This window comes from Pristiophorus japonicus, unplaced genomic scaffold (assembly GCF_044704955.1).
Source record: "Pristiophorus japonicus isolate sPriJap1 unplaced genomic scaffold, sPriJap1.hap1 HAP1_SCAFFOLD_534, whole genome shotgun sequence".
In the NCBI taxonomy this organism is placed as follows: Eukaryota; Metazoa; Chordata; class Chondrichthyes; family Pristiophoridae; genus Pristiophorus; species Pristiophorus japonicus.
In genome coordinates, this window is record NW_027254441.1 from 329,108 (window position 1) to 353,688 (window position 24,581).

Genomic DNA, 24,581 nt, shown 5'->3' on the forward strand with positions numbered 1-24,581 from the left:
GTATTTTAAAGGCTGAAACCACCAGCCATCTCCTCAAGCACAGAATGTGACTCACTACCAATAGGAAGGCTGTTACTTTAACTACTACAAATGCATAATGAGGGGAACTCAATCTCTGTTCCTTTAACTAACAGTGACATGCTAAGAGGGAAATTAATGATCTTTTCAATTTTTATTCGACTTGGCACTGAAGTGCCTGGAACTCATAATAGGAACTCCAGGGAAACAAAATACTGACAAATGTTCACCTGTTATGTTGCCAAAACAAACCTTGATTTAACTGTGAAAAGATAAATTCTTTAAGAGGGGTTCACATCGACTCACCTGACAGTCCGACTCAGGATCCAACCCTCAATCAGCGTGATTGGTCGCAGAACACGCTGCTGCCTTGGCCCACCTGTCATGTATTATACAGGTTGCCTGGGGTTGCATACTACCAGCAGACGGCTTACCTGTTGGAGTCCTAAGGGATCCCAGCATCCCTTAGGAGCACTGTATATAAGCAGGTCTCCCACACTGTACCAGCACTCTGGAGTCTGAATAAAGGAGCTTAGGTCACAGTTACTCATTGTCATATAAATTAGCCAGAAAAAGCAGCAAACTGGAGGACTGGGAGAAATTTAGAATTCAGCAGAGGAAAAAGGGTTTAATTAAGAGTGGGAAGCTTGCTGGAAACATAAAAACTGACTGCAAAAGCGTCCATAGATATGTGAAGAGAAAAAGATTAGTGAAGACAAACGTAGGTCCCTTGCAGTCGGATTCGGGTGAATTTATAATGGGGAACAAAGAAATGGCTGACCAATTGAACAAATACTTTGGTTCTGTCTTCACAAAGGAAGACACAAATAACCTTCCGGATGTACCAGGGGACCGAGGGGCTAGAGAAGGAGGAACTGAAGGATATCCTTATTAGGCGGGAAATTGTGTTTGGGAAATTGACGGGATTAAAGGCCGATAAATCCCCAAGGCCTGATAGTCTAAATCCCAGAGTAATTAAGGAAGTGTCCCAAGAAATAGCGGATGCATTGGTAATTTTCCAACAATCTATCGACTCTGTATCAGTTCCTATGGACTGGAGGGTTGCTAATGTAACACCACTTTTTTTTTTAAAAAGAGGGAGAGAGAAAACGGGTAATTATAGACCGGTTAGCCTGACATCAGTAGTGGGGAAAATGTTGGAATCAATCATTAAGGATGAAATAGCAGCGCATTTGGAAAGCAGTGATAGATTGGTCCAAGTCAGCATGGATTTATGAAAGGGAAATCATGCTTGACAAATCTTCTGGAATTTTTTGAGGGTGTATTTAGTAGAGTGGACAAGGGAGAACCAGTGGATGTGGTGTATTGGACTTTCAAAAGGCTTTGACAAGGTCCCACACAAAAGATTGGTGTGCAAAATTAAAGCACATGGTATTGAGGGTAATGTACTGATGAGGATAGAGAACTGATTGGCAGACAGGAAGCAGAGAGTCGGGATAAATGGGTCCTTTTCAGAATAGCAGACAGTGATTAGTGGAGTGCCGCAGGGCTCAGTGCTGGGACCCCAGCTCTTTACAATACATATTAACGATTTAGATGATGGAATTGAGTGCAAAATCTCCAAGTTTGCAGATGACACTAAACTGGGTGGCGATATGAGCTGTGAGGAGGACGCTAAGAGGCGGCAGGGTGACTTGGACAGATTAGGCGAGTGGGCAAATACATGGCAGATGCAGTATAATGTGGATAAATGTGAGGTTATCCACTTTGGGGGCAAAAACACGAAGGCAGAATATTATCTGAATGACAGCAGATTAGGAAAAGGGAAGATGCAGCAAGATCTGGGTGTCATGGTTCATCAGTCAGTGAAAGTTGGCATGCAGGTACAGCAGGCGGTGAAGAAGGCAAATGGTATGTTGGCCGTCATAGCGAGGGGATTTTAGTATAGGAGCAGGGAAGTCTTACTGCAGTTGTACAGGGCCTTGGTGAGGCTCCACCTGGAATATTGTGTTCTGTTTTGGTCTCCTAATCTGAGGAAGGACGTTCTTGCTATTGAGGGAATGCAGCGAAGGTTCACCAGACTGGTTCTAGGGATGGTTGGACTGACATATGAGGAGAGACTGGATCAACTGGGCCTTTATACACTGGAGTTTAGAAGGATGAAGGGATCTCATAGAAACATGTAAGATTCTGATGGGACTGGACAGCTTAGATGCGGGAAGAATGTTCCCAATGTTGGGGAAGTCCAGAACCAGGGGACACAGACTTAGGATAAGGGGCAGGCCATTTAGGACTGATATGAGGAGAAACTTCTTCACCCAGAGAGTTGTTAACCTGTGGAATTCCCTACCGCAGAGAGTTGTTGATGCCAGTTCACTGGATATATTCAAGAGGGAGTTAGATATGGCCCTTACGGCTAAAGGGATCAAGGGGTATGGAGAGAAAGCAGGAAAGGGGTACTGAAGGAATGATCAGCCATGATCTTATTGAATGGTTGTGCAGGCTCAAAGGGCCGAATGGCCGACTCCTGCACCTATTTTCTATGTTTCTATGTCTGCAGTACTCAGTTGCATTACTTTATTATGAGCATAGCAATTGGCGACGAGATAATGAACAACCACACGAACAACCACGGAACACTCTTGGTCTCGTGTAGAAATTCTCAGAAGGGGATGATTGAGAGGCCTTCATGGAGTGACTCGACAAATACTCTGTAGTCAACGAGCTAGAAGCAGATGAGAACACTGCCAAACGAGGGGCGATCCTCCTCACTGTCTGCGGGGCAACAACCTATGGCCTCATGAAGAATCTTCTCGCTCCGGTGAAACCAACAACCAAATCCTATGAAGAACTGTGTACGCTGGTCTGAACACACTTAAATCCGAAGGAAAGCGTTCTGATGGCAAGGTATCAATTCTACATGTGTCAGTGGTCTGAAGGCCAGGAAGTGGCAAGCTACGTCGCCGAACTAAGGCGCCTTGCAGGACATTGGAATTCGATGGATTCCTTGAGCAAATGCTTAGACACTTTTTTGTGCTTGGCATTGGCCATAAGTTTATCCTTCGCAAACTGTTGACTGTTGAAACACCGAATCTGAGCAAAGCCATAACGATAGCCCAGGCATTTATGGCCACCAACGATAACACTAAACAAATTTTGCAGCATAAAGAAGTTTTGGCAAGTACTGTACACAAAGTAATGTCCTTTTCAGGCAGAAATGGATATGGCAGAATGTACTCGCCTGCAGCTGCACGACCTCAGATGACCCAGAGTCTGCCATCAATCATTAATGCAAAGCAGTTAACACCTTGATGTTGGTGTGAAGGTGATCATCGAGCCCATCAATGCCGCTTCAAACATTATGTGCGCAAAGGCTGTGGAACAATGGGACACCTCCAGCGATTGTGCAGATGAGCTGCAAACCCTGAAAACCACCATGTTGCAGAGGAGAACAGATCCATGGCGGATCAGGCTGAACTAGAGACTAGAACTGAGGAGGCAGAAGTGTACAGGGTACACACCTTCACCACGAAATGGCAACCGATCATGCTAAAAGTCAAACTGGATGGAATTCCAGTATCCATGGAACTGGACACGGGTGCGAGTCAGTCTATCATGAGCAAAAAGGCCTTTGACAGGCTGTGGTGCAACAAGGCACACAGGCCCAAGATTAGCTCCATTCATCCCAAGGTAAGAACTTACACTAAAGAGCTGATCCCTGTAATTGGCAGCGCAGCAGTAAAAGTCTCCTATGATGGAGCAGTGCACGAACTCTCACTATGGATTGCACCAGGAGATAGCCCCACGCTGTTCGGCAGAAGCTGGCTGGGAAAAATCCGCTGGAACTGGGACAGCATCCGAGCACTCTCGTCTGTTGATGACGCCTCATGTGCCCAGGTTCTGAGCAAGTTCCCGTCATTGTTTGAGCTAGGCATCGGAAGTTTCTCGGGGTCAAAGGGACAGAGCCACTTGGTACCCGGTACACAACCCATCCAGCAAAAGGCACAGGCGGTACCATATATGATGCGAGAGAAAGTGGAAATTGAGCTGGACGGCTGCAGTGAGAAGACATCATCGCGCCGGTAGAGTTCAATGAGTGGGCCAGCCCTATTGTTCTGGTTCTCAAAGGCGACAGCACGATCAGAATTTGTGGGGACTAGAAAGTAACGATTGACTGTTTTTTGCTACAGGACCAGTACCCGCTACCCAAGGCAGATGACCTATTTGTGACTCTGGCTGGAGGAAAGAAGTTCAACAGGTTGGACCTGATCTTGGCCTACATGACGCAGGAGCTGGCGGAATCTTCGAAAGGCCTCACCTGCATCAACACGCACAAAGGTCTGTTCATCTACAATAGGTGCCCGTTTGAGATTCGATCGGCTGCAGCAATTTTCCAAAGGAACATGGAAAGTGTGCTACAGTTGGTTCCACGCATCATGGTTTTCCAGGACGACGTACTGGTCACAGGTCGGGACACCGTCGAACACTTGCAGAACATGGAAGAGGTTCTAAGTCGGCTAGATCACGTGGGACTCAGGTTGAAATGCGCAAAGTGTGTTTACCTGGCACCAGAGGTCGAGTTCTTAGGGAGAAGAATTACGGCAGATGGCATCAGACCCACCGACGCCAAGACGGAGGCCATCAAGAACGTGCCGAGACCACAGAACGTGACAGAGCTGCCGTCATTCAGGGGAATCCTCAACTATTTCGGTAATTTCCTACCTGGGTTAAGCACCTTGCTAGAACCTCTACATGTACTATGCAAGGGAGATGACTGGGTATGGGGTAAATCACAAGAGGCTGCTTTTGAGAAAGCCAGAAATCTGTTACGTTCCAACAAACTGCTTGTCTTGTATAACCCATGTAAACGCTTAGTGCTAGCTTGCAATGCATCTTCATACGGGATCGGGTGTGTGTTACAACAAGCTAACAAATCGGGAACATTGCAACCGGTCGCCTATGCATCCAAGAGTTTGTCCAAGGCCGAAAGGGTCTATAGCATGATTGAACAAGAAGCTCTGGCATGCATTTACGGGGTGAAAAAAATGCACCAGTATCTGTTTGGTCTCATGTTTGAGCTGGAAACTGACCATAAACCGCTCATATCGCTATTCTCAGAGAGCAAAGGGATTAATACCAATGCCTCTGCCCGCATCCAAACATGGGCACTCATGCAGGCTGCATACAACTATGTAATCCACCACCGACCAGGCAGAGAAATGCGCTGATGCTCTCAGTCAGCTACTATTGCCCACCACCGGGGTGGAAATGGCAAAGCCTGCAACTTGCTCTTGGTGATGGATGCATTTGAAAATGAAAAGTCACCCGTTACCGCCTGCCAGATCAGGACCTGGACCAGCCAGGATCCTTTACTGTCCCTTGTAAAAAACAGTGTCCTCCATGGGAGCTGGTCCATCATCCCAGCGGAGATGCATGAAGAGATCAAGCTGTTCCTGCGGTGCAACGACGAAATGTCCATACAGGCGGACTCTCTTTTGTGGGGTAATCGCGTGGTTTTGCCTAAGAAAGGCAGGGAAATGTTCATACACGACCTACACAGTACCCACCCAGGCATAGTAATGATGAAAGCTATAGCCAGATCCCATGTGTGGTGGCCCAGCATCGACTCAGACTTAGAGTCATGCATGCGCCAATGCAACACTTGCTCTCAACTGAGCAATACACCCAGAGAGGCACTGCTAAGTTTGTGGTCATGGCCCTCCAAACCATGGTCGAGGTCCACAATGACTTTGCAGGCCCGTTCCTAGGCAAAATGTTTTTGGTTGTTGTGGATGCTCAAAAATGGATTGAATCTATAATATTGTTTGTAAGCACATCCACTGCCACCATTGAAAGCCTTCAAGCCATATTTGCCACACACAGTCTGCCCGATGTCCTTGTCAGCGACAATGGGTCATACATCACCAGTGCTGAATTCAAGGAATTCATGACCCGCAATGGGATGAAGCACTTCAGATCTGCCCCGTTCAAGCCCACATCCAACGGTCAGGCAGAACAGGCAGTGCAGACCATCAAGCAAAGCTTGAAATGCTTATCGGATGGCTCCCTGCAGACCCGCCTGTCCCAAGTCCTGCTCAGCTACCGCACCAGACCCCCCTCACTCACGGGGGTTCCCCCAGCCAAACTGCTCATGAAAAGGGCGCTCAAAACAAGGCTCTCTCTTGTCCACCCTGATCTCCATGATCACATCGAGGACAGGTGGCATCAATGAAGCAGGTACCATGATCATGCAGGCTTATCACGTGATATTGACGTCAATTACCCTGTATTAGTACGCAATTGTGGACATGGTCCCAAATGGCTTGCTGGCACTGTCATAGCCAAAGCAGGGAGTCAGGTGTTTCAGGTCAAACTTGCCAATGGACTAATGTACAGAAATCATTTGGACCAAACCAAACTGCGATTCACAAACAGCCACGAGCAACCTGATGAGGACACCACCAACTTCGACCCTCCAACATATACACAAGCGACAATCGACATCACGGTTGACCATGAAACTGAACTCACCATCCCCAGCAGCCCGGCAAGGCCAGCTGTCCAGCAGCCCAGCGAAGAACCAACCAACTCACCCACAACTGCATTTGTACCGAGACGATCGACAAGGAAGTGAAAAGCCCCAAATCGTCTCACCCTGTAAATAAGAGTACTATTGACTTTGGGAGGAAGTGATGTCATGTATGCAACCCCAGGCAACCTGTATAATACTGCCACCAGAGGGCTTACCTGTTGGATCCCAGCATCCCTTGGGAGCACTGCATATAAGCAGGCCTCCCACACTGTACCAACACTTTGGAGTCTGAATAAAGGAGCTCAGGTCACACCTACTCATTGTCTACAGTACTTAGTTGCATTACTTTATTATGAGCATAACACCACCGATCTCTGAGCTCTCTTCCTGTTGATTCCCAGGGCAATCAATCACCACTCGCCAACATTATGCTGCCAGATTAAGTTGATGGGCTCAGAGGAGCTAATAAATTGAGGCCGTGAATCTGAGTTAAGAAATAAAATTAGAGAAGCATGAATAAATGAACGAGTAGAGGCAACATAAACTAAAGGGTACAATCCTAAAGGGGGTGCATGAACAGTGAGCGGGTTTATGCACACAAATCGCTGAAGGTGGCAGGACAGGTTGAGAAAGCAGTTAAAACATTTACAGGATCCTGTGCATCACAGAGGCATGGCGTACAAAAGCAAGGAGGTTATGATGAACCTTTGTAAAACATTAGTTCAGCCTCAACTGGAGCATTGTGTCCAATTCTGGGCACCGCACATTAGGATGTGAAGGTCTTAGAGAGGGTGCAGAAAAGATTGACAAAAATGATTCATGAGATGAGGGACTTCAGTTACGTGGATAGACTGGAGAAGCTGGGGTTGTTCTTCTTTGAGCAGAGACGGTTGAGAGCAGAGTTGATAGAGGTGTTCCAAATCATGAGTGGTCCAGACAGATTAGATAGAGAGATACTGTTCCCGCTGGCAGAAGGGTTGAGAACCAGAGGAGACAGATTTATGGTGATTGGCAGAAGATCATCATCATCATAGGCAGTCCCTCGAATCGAAGATGACTTGCTTCCATGTTAAAAAGTTCACACGTGTTTCAATGAAGCACCTAAAATTCCAGGTCCAAACTAAATCTTGAAGGGTGGAAGATGCCTGTGCGTGGAATTTTTAACGTGTGGTGACCATTGCATGCCAGCCACCACAGCCTTGACAGAGCTAGGTCTTGGTCCAGTGGCAAGGATTAATCAAGACGACTGGAGACCAGCTCTGCTGCACGGACCTAGTGCGCACACAAATCGCAGTTTGGGCTGGTCCATGCTGCACCTGGGTCCTCGCCTCTTCTAGGCCCTGAACTCGCGCCTCTCCTGGGCCCCGATCACGTCCCTCTACAATCTCTCGCCGCTCCTTCACCCCGACCTCGCCGCTCCTGCTGTACCTGCCCACGCTCCAATCACTGCCCTGGACCTTGGTGACGGCCCTTTTCACTGCCATTGCTCACCTGCTGCAGCACATTCTGCTCCCTGGAGTGGTACGCCGCCACGCTGCTCCTTCCGCTCCCCGGCCTGCTTCAATGGTGGTCGCAGGCCGGGGGCTGCTCAGACTGTTGGTCTAGGCCACCACACTGCTGCGTCCGCTCGCTGGCCTGCTCCGATGGTGCTCGCAGGCCGGGGGCCGCTCAGTCTGCTGGGCTAGGCTGCCATGCTTCTCTTTCTGCTCCCCGGCCTGCTCCAATGGTGGTCGCAGGCTAGGGTCCGCACAGACTGCTGGGCCAGGCCGCCATGCTGCTCCTTCTGCTCCCTGGCCTGCTCCGATGGTGCACTCTTTGGTAGACTGCGGGTAAGACACACAAAGAAACTACACACAGGACAGTTGAACAGCTTCTCCCCAGTGTGAATTCGCTCGTGTACCAGTAAGTGGGATGAACGAGACACACACACACACCCGAGTGAGAGTGTTCCAGTGCACTGCCTGTGGAAAGAGCTTTAACCAATTACACAGCCTGAAAAAACATCACACCATTCACAGTGGGGAGAAACCGTACACATGTTCTGTGTGTGGATCAGGCTTCAACTGATCGTCCAACCTGGAGAGACACAAGGACACCCGCACCACGGAGAAACCGTGAAAATGTGGGGATTGTGGGAAGGGATTCAATTGCCCCTCTGCACTGGAAACTCATCGACGCCGTGACAATGGAGAGAGGCCGTTCAACTGCCCTGTGTATATGAAGGGATTCACTCGTTCATCCAATCTGCTGGTACATGAGCGAATTGGCAGAAGAACCAAAGGTGATGTAAGAAAAATCTATTTTATGCAGCAAGTGGTTACGATTTGGAATGCACGGCCTGAAAAAGGTGGTGGAGGCAGACTCAATCACTGCTTTCAAAAGGGAGTTGTATAATTATCTGAAAGAAAACATTTGCAGGGCGGGGCAGTGGGACTAGCTGGGAGCCAGCAAGGGCTGGATGGGCTGAATGGCCTTCCGTGCAGTAACCATTCTCTGATTGTGTGAGCAGAACACATAAGTCTGGTCCCTGACTCAATCTCAAGCTTCCTGATTGTGAGCAACTCTGTTAAACCTGCCCTGCACCTTCACTGCTCCAAGGAGAAACACCCCAGATGCTGCAGCCATCATCTTATTGAATGGTGGCAGGTTCGAGGGACCAAATGCAGACTCATCTCCTATTTCTGATGTTCTCATGTATTCATGTCACTGGTCCCCATCCTGCACCTGATGGCCACCCTGCAGTAAGATGGCCACCGCGCATGCTCCCTGCCCTGCAGCGGGACAATGGGAAGCATTGTGACGTCGAGGAAGCCCCGCCCCTGTCGCTCCCCGCGGCGGTCGGTCCCGTGCTCCCCAAAGATGGCGGCCGAATTCCCCGCAACCCCCGACAGTAACTAAGGCCCGTCCCCGCACGAAGGTGTCCCGCAGCCGCCATCCGCCAACCAAATCTCGCCGCCCGCGCATGTCCGTGAGAATGTGAGTCCGTAGGGACGCCGGGCGCGCTCCTCCATCCTCCGCGACGGCGGCGGCGAAGCATCGTCCGTCCGCGGCCAATAGGCTGGCCAACGCCGGCGCACAACCCCTCTGTCCGCTCACCACTCCTTCCCCCTCTCTCCTTGCCTCTCTCACTCCATCCACTCTCTCCCTCCCATCCACACACTCTCTCCCTTTCCTCCCTCTTTCCTCTCCCCCTCTGTCTCTCCCCTTCCCCTCTCTCTTCCCCCCTGTCTCCCCTTCCCCCTCTCTCTCACTCCTTCCCCTCCCTCTCCCCTTCCCCCTCCCTCTCACTCATTCAACTCTCTCTTTTCCCTTCCTGTCTCTTTCCTGCTCCTTCCTCTATCTTTCAGAGAGCGGGTAGCTCCATAGCTCAGGGGTTAGAGCACTGGTCTTATCAACCATGGGTCGTGAGATCAAATCTCTCTGGGGCTTTGTCAAAATTAGTTTAGTATTTAAATACACTGTCAATTAACAAGGGGTTTAATTATGAATGTTAAACAGCTCCGAGACCGAACCTTGAACAGAAGATTCTCCTTTCCCTTTCCCCGTCACTACACATTCTGCCTCTTTTTACTCTCTCGCTTTCCCCGTTCTCCTTTATCACTCATTCCCCCTCCCTTTCCCACTCTCTCCCCTTCCCACTCTCTCCCCTCCCACTCTCCTCCACTTCCCCTCCTCTCTCCCATCCCCACTCTCTCCCCTTCCCTCTCTCTCCCCTTCCCCACTCTCCCCTTCCCACTCTTCTCCTTCCCCTCTCTCTCCCCTTCCCCTCTCTCTCCACTTCCCCACTCTCTCCCTCATTCCCCACTCTCTCCCTTCCCACTCTCTCCCTTCCCCTCTCTCTCCCCTTCCCCACTCCCCCTTCCCCTCTCTCCCTTCCCCACTCTCGCCCCTTCCCCTCTCTCTCCCCCTTCCCCCACTCTCTCCCCTTCCCCACTCTCTGCCCTGACCCTCTCTCTTCCTCACTGTCTCCCCATCCCCTTCCCCTCCCACTCTCTCCTCTCCCTCTCTCTCTCCCACTCCTTCCCCACTCTCTTCCCTTCCCCTCTCTCGCCCATTCCACACTCTCCCTCTCTCCATCCCCTCCCTCACTTGCCCCACCTCCCTCTCTTCCCCACTCTCTTCATTTTCCCTCCCTCTCTCTCGCCTTCCCCTCTCTCTCAATCATTCCCACTCTCTCTTTTCCCTTCCACTCTCTTTCCCTGCTCCTTTTCCTGTCTTTACCAGGGCTGGTGGCTCCACAGCTCAGGGGGTCAGAGCACTGGTTTTGTAAACCAGGAGTCGTGGGTTCAAATCTCACTGGAGCCTACTCAAAATTAGTGTCAGTATTTAAATACACTATCAATTAACAGGGGCTTTAATTATGAATATTAAACAGCTCCGAGACCGAAACTTGAACAGAAGATTTGCCTTTACCTTTCCCCATCACAACACATTCTCCTCTTTTTACTCTTTCCCGCTCTCTCGCTTTCCCGTTTCTCTTTATCACTCATTCCCCTCTCCCCTTCCCCACTCTCTCCACTTCCCCATTCTCTCCCTTCCCCACTCTCTCCCCTTCCCCATTCTCTCCTTCCCTCTCTCCCCTTCCCCTCTCTCTCCCCATCCCCACTCTCTCCCCTTCCCCTCTCTCTCCCCTTCCCCACTCGCTCCCTCATTCCCCACTCTCGCCCCTTCCCCTCTCCCCTTCCACACTCTCGCCCCTTCCCCTCTCTCTCTCCCCTTCCCCACTCTCGCCCCTTCCCTCTCTCTCTCCCCTTCCCCACTCTCGCCCCTTCCCCTCTCTCTCCCCTTCCCCACTCTCGCCCCTTCCCCACTCTCGCCCCTTCCCCACTCTCTCCCCTTCCCACTCTCTCCCCTGACCCTCTCTCTTCCTCACTGTCTCCCCATCCCCTTCCCCTCCCACTCTCTCCTCTCCTCTCTCTCTCCCACTCCTTCCCCACTCTCTTCCCTTCCCCTCTCTCGCCCATTCCACACTCTCCCTCTCTCCATCCCCTCCCTCACTTGCCCCACCTCCCTCTCTTCCCCACTCTCTCCATTTTCCCTCCCTCTCTCTCGCCTTCCCCCTCTCTCTCAATCATTCCACTCTCTCTTTTCCCTTCCACTCTCTTTCCTGCTCCTTTTCCTGTCTTTACTAGGGCTGGTGGCTCCACAGCTCAGGGGGTCAGAGCACTGGCTTTGTAAACCAGGAGTCGTGGTTCAAATCTCACTGGGCCGACTCAAAATTAGTGTCAGTATTTAAGTACACTATCAATTAACAGGGGCTTTAATTATGAATATTAAAACAGCTCCGAGACCGAAACTTGAACAGAAGATTCGCCTTTCCCTTTCCCCATCACTACACATTCTGCCTCTTTTTACTCTTTCCCGCTCTCTCGCTTTCCCCGTTTCTCTCTATCACTCATTCCCCTCTCCCCTTCCCCACTCTCTCCCCTTCCCCACTCTCTCCCCTTCCCCACTCTCTCCCTTCCCCACTCTCTCCACTTCCCCTCTCTCTCCCCTTCCCCTCTCTCTCCCCTTACCCACTCTCTCCCTCATTCCCCACTCTCTGCCTTTCCCCTCTCTCTCCCTTCTCCAGTCTCTCCCCTTCCCCTCTCTCTCCCCTTCCCCACTCTCGCCCCTTCCCCTCTCTCTCCCCTTCCCCACTCTCTCCCCTTCCCCACTCTCTCCCTCATTCCCCACTCTCTCCCTTCCCCACTCTCGCCCCTTCCCTCTCTCTCCCCTTCCCCACTCTCGCCCCTTCCCCTCTCTCTCCCCCTTCCCCACTCTCTCCCCTTCCCCACTCTCTGCCCTGACCCTCTCTCTTCCTCACTGTCTCCCCATCCCCTTCCCCTCCCACTCTCTCCTCTCCCTCTCGCTCTCCCACTCCTTCCCCACTCTCTTCCTTCCCCTCTCTCGCCCCTTCCACACTCTCCCTCTCTCCATCCCCTCCCTCACTTGCCCCACCTCCCTCTCTTCCCCACTCTCTCCCTTTCCCCTCCCTCTCTCTCGCCTTCCCCTCTCTCTCACTCCTTCCACTCTCTCTTTTCCCTTCCACTCTCTTTCCTGTTCCTTTCCCGTCTTTCCCAGCGCAGGTGACTCCATAGCTTAGGGGTTAAAGCACTGGTCTTGTAAACCAGGAGTCATGGGATCAAACCTCACTGGGGTCTACTCAAAATTAGTGTTAGTATTTAAATTCACAGTCAATTAACAGGGGCTTTAATTATGAATATTAAACATCTCTGAGACCGACCCTGGAATACCAGGCATGTCGTCTCTCTGACACGCTCTCACCTTCCAAATCTGTCTATCCCTTCCCCATCACGACTGGTTCTACATCATTTTCCTCCTCTACATCATTTTCCTCCTCTCTCCCTTTCCAACTATCTCGCTTTCCCCGTCTCTGACTCATTCCTCTCTCCCCCCGTCCCCATCCCTCGCCTCACCCTCTCTCACCCCTTCCCTTCTCTTGCTCTCCCCTTCCCTCTCTACTTTCATTCGCTCCCCACTCCTTCCCCTCTCTCTCCTTCCGCATCTATCTTACTTCTCTCCCTAACCCCTCTGTCCGCTAACCACTCCTTCCCCCTCTCTCCTTGCCTCTCTCACTCCATCCACTCTCTCCCTCCCTTCCACACACTCTCTCCCCTTCCTCCCTCTTTCCTCTCCCCCTCTGTCTCTCCCCTTCCCTCTCTCTTCCCCCCTGTCTCCCCTTCCCCCTCTCTCTCACTCCTTCCCCTCCCTCTCCCCTTCCCCCTCCCTCTCACTCATTCAACTCTCTCTTTTCCCTTCCTGTCTCTTTCCTGCTCCTTCCTCCATCTTTCACAGAGCGGGTAGCTCCATAGCTCAGGGGTTAGAGCACTGGTCTTATCAACCATGGGTCATGAGATCAAATCTCTCTGGGGCTTTGTCAAAATTAGTTTAGTATTTAAATACACTGTCAATTAACAAGGGGTTTAATTATGAATATTAAACAGCTCCGAGACCGAACCTTGAACAGAAGATTCTCCTTTCCCTTTCCCCGTCACTACACATTCTGCCTCTTTTTACTCTCTCTCGCTTTCCCCGTTTCTCTTTATCACTCATTCCCCTCTCCCCTTCCCCACTCTCTCCCCTTCCCCACACTCTCTCTTCCCCACTCTCTCCACTTCCCCTCTCTCTCCTCATCCCCACTCTCTCCCCTTCCCCTCTCTCTCCCCCTACCCACTCTCTCCCTCATTCCCCACTCTCTCCCTTTCCCCTCTCTCTCCCCTTCCCCACTCTCTCCCATTCCCCTCTCTCTCCCCTTCCCCACTCTCGCCCCTTCCCCTCTCTCTCCCCTTCCCCACTCTCTCCCTCCCCTCTCTCTCCCCTTCCCCACTCTCTCCCTCATTCCCCACTCTCTCCCCTTCCCCACTCTCTCCCCTTCCCCACTCTCGCCCCTTCCCCTCTCTCTCCCCTTCCCCACTCTCGCCCCTTCCCCTCTCTCTCCCCTTCCCCACTCTCTCCCCTTCCCCACTCTCTCCCCTGACCCTCTCTCTTCCTCACTGTCTCTCCATCCCCTTCCCCTCCCACTCTCTCCTCTCCCTCTCTCTCTCCCTCACTCTCTCCCTTTCCCCTCACTCTCTCTCGCCTTCCACCTCTCCCTCACTCCTTCCACTCGCTCTTTTCCCTTCCACTCTCTTTCCTGCTCCTTCCCCTGTTTTTCCCAGGGCTGGTGGCTCCATAGCTCAGGGGTCAGAGCACTGGTCTTGTAAAGCAGGAATCGTGGGTTCAAACTCACTGGGGTCTACTCAAAATTAGTGTCAGTATTTAAATTCACAGGGGCTTTAATTATAAATATGAAACATCTCTAAGACCGACCCTGGAAAACAGGCATGTCGTCTCTCTCACACGCTCTCCCCTTCCAAATCTCTCTCTCCCTTCCCCATCACGACTGTTCTACATCATTTTCCTCCTCTCTCCCTTTCCAACTATCTCGCTTTCCCCCGTCTCTGACTCATTCCAACCATCTCTCCCCCCGTCCCCATCCCTCGCCTCACCCTCTCTCACCCCTTCCCCTCTCTTGCTCTCCCCTTCCCTCTCTACTTTCATTCGCTCCCCACTCCTTCCCCTCTCTTTCCTTCCTCATCTATCTTACTTCTCTCCCCAACCCCTCTGTCCGCTAACCACTCCTTCCCCCTCTCTCCTTGCCTCTCTCACTCCAACCACTCTCTCCCTCCCTTCCACACACTCTCTCCCCTTCCTCCCTCTTTCCTCTCCCCCTCTGTCTCTCCCCTTCCCATCTCTCTTCCCCCCTGTCTCCCCTTCCCCCTCTCTCTCACTCCTTCCCCTCTCTCTCCCCTTCCCCCTCCCTCTCACTCATTCAACTCGCTCTTTTCCCTTCCTGTCTCTTTCCTGCTCCTTCCTCTATCTTTCACAGAGCAGGTAGCTCCATAGCTCAGAGTTTCGAGCACTGGTCTTATCAACCTGGGGTCGTGAGATCAAATCTCTCTGGGGCTTTGTCAAAATTAGTTTACATAGAAACATAGAAACATAGAAAATAGGTGCAGGAGCAGGCCATTCAGCCCTTCTAGCCTGCACCGCCATTCAATGAGTTCATGGCTGAACATGAAACTTCAGTACCCCCTTCCTGCTTTCTCGCCATAACCCTTGATCCCCCGAGTAGTAAGGACTTCATCTAACTCCCTTTTGAATATATTTAGTGAATTGGCCTCAACTACTTTCTGTGGTAGAGAATTCCACAGGTTCACCACTCTCTGGGTGAAGAAGTTTCTCCTCATCTCGGTCCTAAATGGCTTACCCCTTATCCTCAGACTGTGACCCCTGGTTCTGGACTTCCCCAACATTGGGAACATTCTTTCTGCATCTAACCTGTCTAAACCCGTCAGAATTTTAAACGTTTCTATGAGGTCCCCTCTCATTCTTCTGAACTCCAGTGAATACAAGCCCAATTGATCCAATCTTTCTTGATAGGTCAGTCCCGCCATCCCGGGAATCAGTCTGTTGAACCTTCGCTGCACTCCCTCAATAGCAAGAATGTCCTTCCTCAAGTTAGGAGACCAAAACTGTACACAATACTCCAGGTGTGGCCTCACCAAGGCCCTGTACAACTGTAGCAACACCTCCCTGCCCCTGTATTCAAATCCCCTCGCTATGAAGGCCAACATGCCATTTGCTTTCTTAACCGCCTGCTGTACCTGCATGCCAACCTTCAATGACTGATGTACCATGACACCCAGGTCTCGTTGCACCTTCCCTTTTCCTAATCTGTCACCATTCAGATAATAGTCTGTCTCTCTGTTTTTACCACCAAAGTGGATAACCTCACATTTATCCACATTATACTTCATCTGCCATGCATTTGCCCACTCACCTAACCTATCCAAGTCACTCTGCAGCCTAATAGCATCCTCCTCGCAGCTCACACTGTCAATTACCAAGGGGTTTAATTATGAATATTAAACAGCTCCGAGACCGAACCTTGAACAGAAGATTCTCCTTTCCCGTCACTACACATTCTGCCTCTTTTTACTCTCTCTCGCTTCCCCGTTTCTCTTTATCACTCATTCCCCTCTCCCCTTCCCCACTCTCTCCCCTTCCCCAGTCTCTCCCTTCGCCACTCTCTCCACTTCCCCTCTCTCTCCCCATCCCCACTCTCTCCCCTTCCCCACTCTCTCCCCTTCCCCACTCTCTCCCTTCCCCACTCTCTCCACTTCACCTCTCTCTCCCGATCCCCACTCTCTCCCCTTCCCCTCTCTCTCCCCTTACCCACTCTCTCCCTCATTCCCCACTCTCTCCCTTTCCCTCTCTCTCCCATTCCCCACTCTCTCCCCTTCCCCTCTCTCTCCCCTTCCCCACTCTCGCCCCTTCCCCTCTCTCTCCCCTTCCCCACTCTCTCCCTCATTCCCCACTCTCTCCCCTTCCCCACTCTCTTCCCTTCCCCACTCTCGCCCCTTCCCCTCTCTCTCCCCTTCCCCACTCTCGCCCCTTCCCCTCTCTCCCCTTCCCCACTCTCTCCCCTTCCCCACTCTCTCCCCTGACCCTCTCTCTTCCTCACTGTCTCCCCATCCCCTTCCCCTCCCACTCTCTCCTCTCCCTCTCTCTCTCCCACTCCTTCCCCACTCTCTTCCCTTCCCCTCTCTCACCCATTCCACACTCTCCCTCTCCATCCCCTCCCTCACTTGCCCCACCTCCCTCTCTTCCCCACTCTCTCCCTTTCACCTCCCTCTCTCTCGCCTTCCACCTCTCTCTCACTCATTCCACTCTCTCTTTTCCCCTTCCACTCTCTTTCCTGCTCCTTCCCCGGTCTTTACCAGGGCTGGTGGCTCCATAGCTCAGGGGTCAGAGCACTGGTTTTGTAAACCAGGAGTCGTGGGTTCAAATCTCACTGGGGCCAACTCAAAATTCGTGTCAGTATTATAATACACTATCAATTAACAGGGGCTTTAATTATGAATATTAAACAGCTCCGAGACCGAACCTTGAACAGAAGATTCGCCTTTCCCTTTCCCCATCACTACACATTCTGCCTCTTTTTACTCTTTCCCGCTCTCTCGCTTTCCCCGTTTCTCTTTATCACTCATTTCCCTCTCCCCTTCCCCACTCTCTCCCCTTCCCCACTCTCTCCCTTCCCCACTCTCTCCCCTTCCCCTCTCTCTCCCCATCCCCACTCTCTCCCCTTCCCCTCTCTCTCCCCTTCCCCACTCTCTCCCTCATTCCCCACTCTCTCCCTTTCCCCTCTCTCTCCCCTTCCCCACTCTCTCCCTTTCCCCTCTCTCTCCCCTTCCCCACTCTCTCTCCTTCCCCTCTCTCTCCCCTTCCCCACTCTCGCCCCTTCCCCTCTCTCTCCCCTTCCCCACTCGCTCCCTCATTCCCCACTCGCTTCCCTCCCCCACTCTCGCCCCTTCCCCTCTCTCTCCCCTTCCCCACTCGCTCCCTCATTCCCCTCTCTCTCCCCTTCCCCACTCTCTCCCCTTCCCCACTCTCTCCCCTGACCCTCTCTCTTCCTCACTGTCTCCCCATCCCCTTCCCCTCCCACTCTCTCCCCTCCCTCTCTCTCTCCCACTCCTTCCCCACTCTCTTCCCTTCCCCTCTCTCGCCCATTCCACACTCTCCCTCTCTCCATCCCCTCTCTCACTTGCCCCACCTCCCTCTCTTCCCCACTCTCTCCCTTTCCCCTCCCTCTCTCTCGCCTTCCCCCTCTCTCTCACTCCTTCCACTCTCTCTTTTCCCTTCCACTCTCTTTCCTGCTCCTTCCCCTATCTTTTCCAGGGCGGGTGGCTCCATAGCTCAGGGGTCAGAGCACTGGTTTTGTAAACCAGGAGTCGTGTGTTCAAACCTCACTGGGGTCTACTCAAAATTAGTGTCAGTATTTAAATTTACAGTCAATTAACAGGGGCTTTAATTATAAATATTAAACATCTCTGAGACCGACCCTGGAAGAACAGGCATGTCGTCTCTCTTACACGCTCTCCCCTTCCAAATCTCTCTCTCCCTTCCCCATCACGGCCTGTTCTGCATCTTTTTCCTCCTCTCTCCCTTTCCAACTATCTCGCTTTCCCCGTCTCTGACTCATTCCCCTCTCCCCCCGTCCCCCTCCCTCGCCTCACCCTCTCTCACCCTTCCTCTCTCTTGCTCTCCCCTTCCCTCTCTACTTTCATTCGCTCCGCACTCCTTCCCCTCTCTCTCCTTCCTCGTCGATCTTACTTCTCTCTCCAATCCCTCTGTCCGCTAACCACTCCTTCCCCCTCTCTCCTTGCCTCTCTCACTCCATCCACTCTCTCCCTCCCTTCCACACACTCTCTCCCCTTCCTTCCTCTTTCCTCTCCCCCTCTGTCTCTCCCCTTCCCCTCTCTCTTCCCCCCTGTCTCCCCTTCCCCCTCTCTCTCACTCCTTCCCCTCTCTCTCCCCTTCCCCCTCTCTCTCACTCATCACTCTCTCTTTTCCCTTCCTGTCTCTTTCCTGCTCCTTCCTCTTTATTTCACAGAGCAGGTAGCTCCATAGCTCAGGGGTTAGAATACTGGTCTTGTCAACCCGGGGGTCGTGAGATCAAATCTCCCTGGGCATTTGTCAAAATTAGCTTAGTATTTAAATACACTGTCAATTAACAAAGGGTTTAATTATGAATATTAAACAGCTCCGAGACCGAATCTTGAACAGAAGATTCTCCTTTCCCCTTCTCCCTCTCTCCCTGCTTTCCCCATCACTGCACATTCTGCCTCTTTTTACTCTTTCCCGCTCTCTCGCTTTCCCCGTTTCTCTTCATCACTCATTCCCCTCTCCCTTTCCCCACTCTCTCCCCTTTCCCCACTCTCTCCCCTTCCCCACACTCTCCCCTTCCCCTCGCTCTCCCCTTCCCCTCTATCTCCCCTTCCCCCCTCTCTCCCTCATTCCCCACTCTTTCCCCTTCCCCACTCTCTCCCCTTCCCCACTGTCGCCCCTTCCTCTCTCTCTTCCCCTTCCACACTCTCGCCCGTTCCCCTCTCTCTCCCCTTCCCCACTCTCTCCCCTTCCCCTCTCTCTCCCCTTCCCCTCTCTCTCCCCTTCCCCACTCTCTCCCCTTCCCATCTCTCTCCCCTTCCCCACTCTCTCCCGTTCCCCTCTCTCTCCCCTTCCCCTCTCTCTCTGCTTCTCCACTCTCTCCCGTTCCCCTCTCTCTCCCCTTCCCCACTCTCTCCCCTTCCCCTCTCTCTCCCCTTCCCCACTCTTTCCCCTTTCCCACTCTATCCCCTTCCCCACTCTCTCCCATTTCTCACTCTCCCCTTCCCCTCTCTCTCCACTTCCCCACTCTCTCCCCTTCGCCTCTCTCTCTCCCCTTCCCCACTCTCTCCCCTTCCCCACTCTCTCCCCTTCCCCTCGCTCACCCCTTCCCCTCTCTTGCTCTCCCCTTCCCTCTCTACTTTCATTCGCTCCCCACTCCTTCGCCTCTCTCTCCTTCCTCGTCTATCTTACTTCTCTCACCAACCCCTCTGTCCGCTAACCACTCCTTCCCTCTCTCTCCTTGCCTCTCTCACTCCATCCACTCTCTCCCTCCCTTCCACACATTCTCTCCCCTTCCTCCCTCTTTCCTCTCCCCCTCTGTCTCTCCCCTTCCCCTCTCTCTTCCCCCCTGTCTCCCCTTCCCCCTCTATCTCACTCCTTCCCCTCTCTCTCCCCTTCCCCCTCCCTCTCACTCATTCAACTCTCTCTTTTCCCTTCCTGTCTTTTTCCTGCTACTTCCTCTATCTTTTACAGCGCAGGTAGCTCCATTGCTCAGGGGTTAGAGCACTGGTCTTGTCAACCAGGGGGTCGTGAGATCAAATCTCCCTGGGGCTTTGTCAAAATTAGCTCAGTGTTTAAATACACTGTCAATTAACAATGGGTTTAATTATAAATATTAAACAGCTCCGAGACCGAATCTTGAACAGAAGATCCTGCTTTACACATTCTGCCTCTTTTTACTCTTTCCCGCTCTCTCGCTTTCCCCATTTCTCTTTATCACTCATTCCCCTCTCCCCTTCCCCACTCTCTCCCCTTCCCTCTCTCTCCACTTACCCACTCTCTCCCTCATTCCCCACTCTCTCCCTTTCCCCTCTCTCTCCCATTCCCCACTCTCTCCCCTTCCCCTCTCTCTCCCCTTCCCCACTCTCGCCCCTTCCCCTCTCTCTCCCCTTCTCCACTCTCTCCCTCATTCCCCACTCTCTCCCCTTCCCCACTCTCTTCCCTTCCCCACTCTCGCCCCTTCCCCCTCTCTCTCCCCTTCCCCACTCTCGCCCCTTCCCCTCTCTCTCCCCTTCCCCACTCTCTCCCCTTCCCCACTCTCTGCCCTGACCCTCTCTCATCCTCACTGTCTCCCCATCCCCTTCCCCTCCCACTCTCTCCTCTCCCTCTCTCTCTCCCACTCCTTCCCCACTCTCTTCCCTTCCCCTCTCTCGCCCCTTCCACACTCTCCCTCTCTCCATCCCCTCCCTCACTTGCCCCACCTCCCTCTCTTCCCCACTCTCCCTTTCCCCTCCCTCTCTCTCGCCTTCCCCCTCTCTCTCACTCCTTCCACTCTCTCTTTTCCCTTCCACTCTCTTTCCTGCTCCTTCCCGTCTTTCCCAGCGCAAGTGACTCCATAGCTCAGGGGTTAGAGCACTGGTCTTGTCAACCCGGAGTCGTGGGTTCAAACCTCACTGAGGTCTACTCAAAAATAGTGTCAGTATTTAAATTCACAGTCAATTAACAGGGGCTTTAATTATAAATATTAAACATCTCTGAGACCGAACCTGGAACAACAGGCATGTCGTTTCTCTTACACGCTCTCCCCTTCCAAATCTCTCTCTCCCTTCCCCATCACGACCTGTTCTACATCATTTTCCTCCTCTCTCCCTTTCCAACTATCTCGCTTTCCCCGTCTCTGACTCATTCCAACCATCTCTCCCCCCGTCCCCATCCCTCGCCTCACCCTCTCTCACCCCTTCCCCTCTCTTGCTCTCCCCTTCCCTCTCTACTTTCATTCGCTCCCCACTCCTTCCCCTCTCTTTCCTTCCTCATCTATCTTACTTCTCTCCCCAACCCCTCTGTCCGCTAACCACTCCTTCCCCCTCTCTCCTTGCCTCTCTCACTCCAACCACTCTCTCCCTCCCTTCCACACACTCTCTCCCCTTCCTCCCTCTTTCCTCTCCCCCTCTGTCTCTCCCCTTCCCCTCTCTCTTCCCCCTGTCTCCCCTTCCCCTCTCTCTCACTCCTTCCCCTCCCTCTCCCCTTCCCCCTCCCTCTCACTCATTCAACGCTCTCTCTTTTCCCTTCCTGTCTCTTTCCTACTCCTTCCTCTATCTTTCACAGAGCAGGTAGCTCCATAGCTCAGGGGTTAGAGCACTGATCTTATCAACCATGGGTCGTGAGATCAAATCTCTCTGGGACTTTGTCAAAATTAGTTTAGTATTTAAATACACTGTCAATTAACAAGGGGTTTAATTATGAATATTAAACAGCTCCGAGACCGAACCTTGAACAGAAGATTCTCCTTTCCCTTTCCCCGTCACTACACATTCTGCCTCTTTTTACTCTCTCTCGCTTTCCCCGTTTCTCTTTATCACTCATTCCCCTCTCCCCTTCCCCACTCTCTCCCCTTCCCCACTCTCTCCACTTCCCCTCTCTCTCCCCATCCCCACTCTCTCCCCTTCCCCTCTCTCTCCCCTTACCCACTCTCTCCCTCATTCCCCACTCTCTCCCTTTCCCCTCTCTCTCCCCTTCCCCACTCTCTCCCCATCCCCTCTCTCTCCCCTTCCCCACTCTCGCCCCTTCCCCTCTCTCTCCCCTTCCCCACTCTCTCCCTCATTCCCCACTTTCTCCCCTTCCCCACTCTCTCCCCTTCCCCACTCTCGCCCCTTCCCCTCTCTCTCCCCTTCCCCACTCTCGCCCCTTCCCCTCTCTCTCCCCTTTCCCACTCTCTCCCCTTCCCCACTCTCTCCCCTGACCCTCTCTCTTCCTCACTGAATCCCCATCCCCTTCCCCTCCCACTCTCTCCTCTCCCTCTCTCTCTCCCACTCCTTCCCCACTCTCTTCCCTTCCCCTCTCTCACCCATTCCACACTCTCCCTCTCCATCCCCTCCCTCACTTGCCCCACCTCCCTCTCTTCCCCACTCTCTCCCTTTCACCTCCCTCTCTCTCGCCTTCCACCTCTCTCTCACTCATTCCACTCTCTCTTTTCCCTTCCACTCTCTTTCCTGCTCCTTCCCCGGTCTTTACCAGGGCTGGTGGCTCCATAGCTCAGGGGTCAGAGCACTGGTTTTGTAAACCAGGAGTCGTGGGTTCAAATCTCACTGGGGCCAACTCAAAATTCGTGTCAGTATTTAAATACACTATCAATTAACAGGGGCTTTAATTATGAATATTAAACAGCTCCGAGACCGAACCTTGAACAGAAGATTCGCCTTTCCCTTTCCCCATCACTACACATTCTGCCTCTTTTTACTCTTTCCCGCTCTCTCGCTTTCCCCGTTTCTCTTTATCACTCATTTCCCTCTCCCCTTCCCCACTCTCTCCCCTTCCCCACTTTCTCCCCTTCCCCACTCTCTCCCTTCCCCACTCTCTCCCCTTCCCCTCTCTATCCCCATCCCCACTCTCTCCCCTTCCCCTCTCTCTCCCCTTCCCCACTCTCTCCCTCATTCCCCACTCTCTCCCTTTCCCCTCTCTCTCCCCTTCCCCACTCTCTCCCTTTCCCCTCTCTCTCCCCTTCCCCACTCTCTCTCCTTCCCCTCTCTCTCCCCTTCCCCACTCTCGCCCCTTCCCCTCTCTCTCCCCTTCCCCACTCGCTCCCTCATTCCCCACTCGCTTCCCTCCCCCACTCTCGCCCCTTCCCCTCTCTCTCCCCTTCCCCACTCGCTCCCTCATTCCCCTCTCTCTCCCCTTCCCCACTCTCTCCCCTTCCCCACTCTCTCCCCTGACCCTCTCTCTTCCTCACTGTCTCCCCATCCCCTTCCCCTCCCACTCTCTCCCCTCCCTCTCTCTCTCCCACTCCTTCCCCACTCTCTTCCCTTCCCCTCTCTCGCCCATTCCACACTCTCCCTCTCTCCATCCCCTCTCTCACTTGCCCCACCTCCCTCTCTTCCCCACTCTCTCCCTTTCCCCTCCCTCTCTCTCGCCTTCCCCCTCTCTCTCACTCCTTCCACTCTCTCTTTTCCCTTCCACTCTCTTTCCTGCTCCTTCCCCTATCTTTTCCAGGGCGGGTGGCTCCATAGCTCAGGGGTCAGAGCACTGGTTTTGTAAACCAGGAGTCGTGTGTTCAAACCTCACTGGGGTCTACTCAAAATTAGTGTCAGTATTTAAATTTACAGTCAATTAACAGGGGCTTTAATTATAAATATTAAACATCTCTGAGACCGACCTTGGAAGAACAGGCATGTCGTCTCTCTTACACGCTCTCCCCTTCCAAATCTCTCTCTCCCTTCCCCATCACGGCCTGTTCTGCATCTTTTTCCTCCTCTCTCCCTTTCCAACTATCTCGCTTTCCCCGTCTCTGACTCATTCCCCTCTCCCCCCGTCCCCCTCCCTCGCCTCACCCTCTCTCACCCTTCCTCTCTCTTGCTCTCCCCTTCCCTCTCTACTTTCATTCGCTCCGCACTCCTTCCCCTCTCTCTCCTTCCTCGTCGATCTTACTTCTCTCTCCAATCCCTCTGTCCGCTAACCACTCCTTCCCCCTCTCTCCTTGCCTCTCTCACTCCATCCACTCTCTCCCTCCCTTCCACACACTCTCTCCCCTTCCTTCCTCTTTCCTCTCCCCCTCTGTCTCTCCCCTTCCCCTCTCTCTTCCCCCCTGTCTCCCCTTCCCCCTCTCTCTCACTCCTTCCCCTCTCTCTCCCTTCCCCCTCTCTCTCACTCATCAACTCTCTCTTTTCCCTTCCTGTCTCTTTCCTGCTCCTTCCTCTTTATTTCACAGAGCAGGTAGCTCCATAGCTCAGGGGTTAGAATACTGGTCTTGTCAACCCGGGGGTCGTGAGATCAAATCTCCCTGGGCATTTGTCAAAATTAGCTTAGTATTTAAATACACTGTCAATTAACAAAGGGTTTAATTATGAATATTAAACAGCTCCGAGACCGAATCTTGAACAGAAGATTCTCCTTTCCCCTTCTCCCTCTCTCCCTGCTTTCCCCATCACTGCACATTCTGCCTCTTTTTACTCTTTCCCGCTCTCTCGCTTTCCCCGTTTCTCTTTATCACTCATTCCCCTCTCCCTTTCCCCACTCTCTCCCCTTTCCCCACTCTCTCCCCTTCCCCACACTCTCCCCTTCCCCTCGCTCTCCCCTTCCCCTCTATCTCCCCTTCCCCCCTCTCTCCCTCATTCCCCACTCTTTCCCCTTCCCCACTCTCTCCCCTTCCCCACTGTCGCCCCTTCCCCTCTCTCTCCCCTTCCCCACTCTCGCCCGTTCCCCTCTCTCTCCCCTTCCCCACTCTTTCCCTCATTCCCCACTCTCTCCCTCATTCCCCACTCTCTCCCTCATTCCCCACTCTCTCCCCTTCCCCTCTCTCTCCCCTTCCCCTCTCTCTCCCCTTCCCCTCTCTCTCCCCTTCCCCACTCTCTCCCCTTCCCCTCTCTCTCCCCTTCCCCACTCTCTCCCCTTCCCATCTCTCTCCCCTTCCCCACTCTCTCCCGTT

General features: G+C 52.7%; 5 non-coding genes across 5 annotated transcripts; all 5 read left to right on the top strand.

Annotated features, from left to right (window-relative positions):
- The first annotated feature begins 10,742 nt into the window (after positions 1-10,742).
- On the top strand, positions 10,743-10,816 carry trnat-ugu (transfer RNA threonine (anticodon UGU)). The gene has a single exon. It is a non-coding gene; the product is annotated as a tRNA-Thr (tRNA).
- Positions 10,817-16,786: 5,970 nt separating this feature from the next.
- trnat-ugu (transfer RNA threonine (anticodon UGU)) lies at positions 16,787-16,859 on the top strand. The gene has a single exon. It is a non-coding gene; the product is annotated as a tRNA-Thr (tRNA).
- An 882-nt stretch (positions 16,860-17,741) lies between these two features.
- trnat-ugu (transfer RNA threonine (anticodon UGU)) lies at positions 17,742-17,814 on the top strand. The gene has a single exon. It is a non-coding gene; the product is annotated as a tRNA-Thr (tRNA).
- Positions 17,815-22,184: 4,370 nt separating this feature from the next.
- trnat-ugu (transfer RNA threonine (anticodon UGU)) lies at positions 22,185-22,257 on the top strand. The gene has a single exon. It is a non-coding gene; the product is annotated as a tRNA-Thr (tRNA).
- Positions 22,258-23,156: 899 nt separating this feature from the next.
- On the top strand, positions 23,157-23,229 carry trnat-ugu (transfer RNA threonine (anticodon UGU)). Its single transcript has one exon. It is a non-coding gene; the product is annotated as a tRNA-Thr (tRNA).
- Positions 23,230-24,581: the final 1,352 nt, after the last annotated feature.